The sequence below is a fragment of the Triticum dicoccoides genome, chromosome 2B, assembly GCF_002162155.2.
Source record: "Triticum dicoccoides isolate Atlit2015 ecotype Zavitan chromosome 2B, WEW_v2.0, whole genome shotgun sequence".
NCBI classification, from domain to species: Eukaryota; Viridiplantae; Streptophyta; class Magnoliopsida; order Poales; family Poaceae; genus Triticum; species Triticum dicoccoides.
The window spans coordinates 746,673,491-746,677,238 of NC_041383.1; positions in this window are offsets into that span (position 1 = coordinate 746,673,491).

Consider the following 3,748-nt stretch of genomic DNA (forward strand, 5'->3'; position numbering starts at 1 on the left):
TTGAGGCTAGGGCGAACCAATAAATTAAATAAGGTCCAAATAAAGTCCAACATTAAAGTCAACGTCAATTTTTTTGTTCGATTCCTCAGAGTGCCAAACCAGACAGATCCTATATCTCTTCCCGTGGAGGGCACAAACCATGAGTGCTTTGGGGGGGGGAGGCTATAAAATTTCCTATCCAAGTCCTTACATTATTTTTTCGAAAATAAGTTTAATGTTGGGGGAGGGGAGGGGGCCATTGGCCCCCTCATCTTAACACACATAGCTCTTCCTAAATATATTGGTATGTAATATTTTTAATATAAATATTGTATATATCAATTGGACCACCCTGGCCGAAAATCCTGGTTACGCCAATGACCCTAACTGTTGGAAATATGCCCTAGAGGCAATAATAAAAGTGTTATTATTATATTTCCTTGTTCATGATAATTGTCTTTTATTCATGCTATAACTGTATTATCCGGAAATTGTAATACACGTGTGAATACATAGACCACAATATGTCCCTAGTGAGCCTCTAGTTGACTAGCTCGTTGTGATCAACAGATAGTCATGGTTTCCTGGCTATGGACATTGGATGTCGTTGATAACGGGATCACATCATTGGGAGAATGATTTGATGGACAAGACCCAATCCTAAGCCTAGCACAAAGATCGTGTAGTTCATTTGCTAGAGCTTTGCCAATGTCAAGTATCTCTTCCTTTGACCATGAGAGCGTGTAACTCCTGGATACCGTAGGAGTGCTTTGGGTGTATCAAACGTCACAACGTAACTGGGTGACTATAAAGGTGCACTACAGGTATCTCCGAAAGTATCTATTGTTTTATGCGGATCGAGACTGGGATTTGTCACTCCGTGTAAACGGAGAGGTATCTCTGGGCCCACTCGGTAGGACATCATCATATGCGCAATGTGACCAAGGAGTTGATCACGGGATGATGTGTTACGGAACGAGTAAAGTGACTTGCCGGTAACGAGATTGAACAAGGTATTGGATACCGACGATCGAATCTCGGGCAAGTAACATACCGATAGACAAAGGGAATTGTATACGGGATTGATTAAGTCCTTGACATCATGGTTCATCCGATGAGATCATCGTGGAGCATGTGGGAGCCATCATGGGTATCCAGATCCCGCTGTTGGTTATTGACTAGAGAACGTCTCGGTCATGTATGCATGTCTCCCGAACCCGTAGGGTCTACACACTTAAGGTTCGATGACGCTAGGGTTATAAAGGAAGTTTGTATGTGGTTACCGAATGTTGTTCGGAGTCCCGGATGAGATCCCGGACGTCACGAGGAGTTCCGGAATGGTCCGGAGGTAAAGATTTATATATGGGAAGTCCTATTTTGGCCACCGGAAAATGTTCGGGATTTTTCGGTATTGTACCGGGAAGGTTCTAGAAGGTTCCGGAGTGGGGCCCACCTGCATGGGGGGACCCACATGAACGTGGGTAGTGGGGGCAAGGCCCCACACCCCTGGTCAAGGCGCACCAAGATCCCCCCTTAGAAGGAATAAGATCATATCCCGAAGGGATAAGATCAAGATCCCTAAAAAGGGGGGATAACAATCGGTGGGGAAGGAAATGATGGGATTTCTTTCCTCCCACCTTGGCCAACGCCCCAATGGACTTGGAGGGCAAGAAACCAGCCCCTCCACCCCTATATATAGTGGGGAGACGCATGGGAGCTTCACACGAAGTTCTGGCGCAGCCCTCCCCCTCTCACAAGTACTCCTCCTCTCCCGCGGTGGTTGGCGAAGCCCTGCAGGATTGCCACGCTCCTCCACCACCACCACGCCGTTGTGCTGCTGCTGGATGGAGTCTTCTTCAACCTCTCCCTCTCTCCTTGCTGGATCAAGGCTTGGGAGACGTCACCGGGCTGTACGTGTGTTGAACGCGGAGGTGCCGTGCGTTCGGCACTTGATCATCGGTGATTTGAATCACGACGAGTACGACTCCATCATCCCCGTTCACTTGAACGCTTCCGCTTAGTGATCTACAAGGGTATGTAGATGCACTCTCCTTCCACTCGTTGCTGGTCTCTCCATAGATAGATCTTGGTGATACGTAGGAAAATTTTTGAATTTCTGCTACGTTCCCCAACAGTGGCATCATGAGCTAGGTCTATTGCGTAGATTATTTGCACGAGTAGAACACAAAGTAGTTGTGGGCGTTGATGTGGGTCAATATGCTTACCGTTACTAGTCCAATCTTGTTTCGACGGTATTGTGGGATGAAGCGGCCCGGACCGACCTTACACGTACTCTTACGTGAGACAGGTTCCACCGATTGACATGCACTTGGTGCATAAGGTGGCTAGCGGGTGCCAGTCTCTCCCACTTTAGTCGGAACGGATTCGATGAAAAGGGTCCTTATGAAGGGTAAATAGCAATTGGCATATCACGTTGTGGTTTTGCGTAGGTAAGAAACGTTCTTGCTAGAAACCCATAGCAGCCACGTAAAACATGCAAACAACAATTAGAGGACGTCTAACTTGTTTTTGCAGGGTATGCTATGTGATGTGATATGGCCAAGAAGAATGTGATGAATGATATGTGATGTATGAGATTGATCATGTTCTTGTAATAGGATTCACGACTTGCATGTCGATGAGTATGACAACCGGCAGGAGCCATAGGAGTTGTCTTTATTTATTGTATGACCTGCGTGTCATTGAACAACGCCATGTAAATTACTTTACTTTATTGCTAAACGCGTTAGCCATAGAAGTAGAAGTAGTCGTTGGCGTGACAACTTCATGAAGACACGATGATCGAGATCATGATGATGGAGATCATGGTGTCAAGCCGGTGACAAGATGATCATGGAGCCCCGAAGATGAAGATCAATGGAGCTATATGATATTGGCCATATCATGTCACAACTGTATAATTGCATGTGATGTTTATTATGATTATGCATCTTGTTTACTTAGGACGACGGTAGTAAATAAGATGATCCCTTACAAAATTTCAAGAAGTGTTCTCCGCTAACTGTGCACCGTTGCTACAGTTCGTCGCTTCTAAGCACCACGTGATGATCGGGTGTGATGGATTCTTACGTTCACATACAACGGGTGTAAGACAGTTTTACACAGCGAAAACACTTAGGGTTAACTTGACGAGCCTAGCATGTGCAGACATGGCCTCGAACACGGAGACCTAAAGGTCGAGCATGAGTCGTATAGTAGATACGATCAACATGAAGATGTTCACCGATGATGACTAGTCCGTCTCACGTGATGATCGGACACGGCCTAGTTGACTCGGATCATGTAATCACTTAGATGACCAGAGGGATGTCTATCTGAGTGGGAGTTCATAAGATGAACTTAATTATCTTGAACATAGTCAAAAGACCTTTTACAAATTATGTCGTAGCTCACGCTTTAGTTCTACTGTTTTAGATATGTTCCTAGAGAAAATATAGTTGAAAGTTGAAAGTACCAATTATGCGGACAGTAGAAAGCTTATGTCCTTAATGCACTGCTCAGTGTGCCGAACCCCAAACATCGTTTGTGGATGTTGCGAACATCGGACATACACATTTTGATAACTACGTGATAGTTCAGTTAAACGGTTTAGAGTTGAGGCACTAAAGACGTTTTCGAAACATCGCGGAACATATGAGATGTTTCAAGGGCTGAAATTGGGATTTCAGGCTCGTGCCCACGTCAAGAGGTATGAGACCTCCGGCGATTTTCTTAGCCTGCAAACTAAGGGAGAAAAGCTCAATCGTTG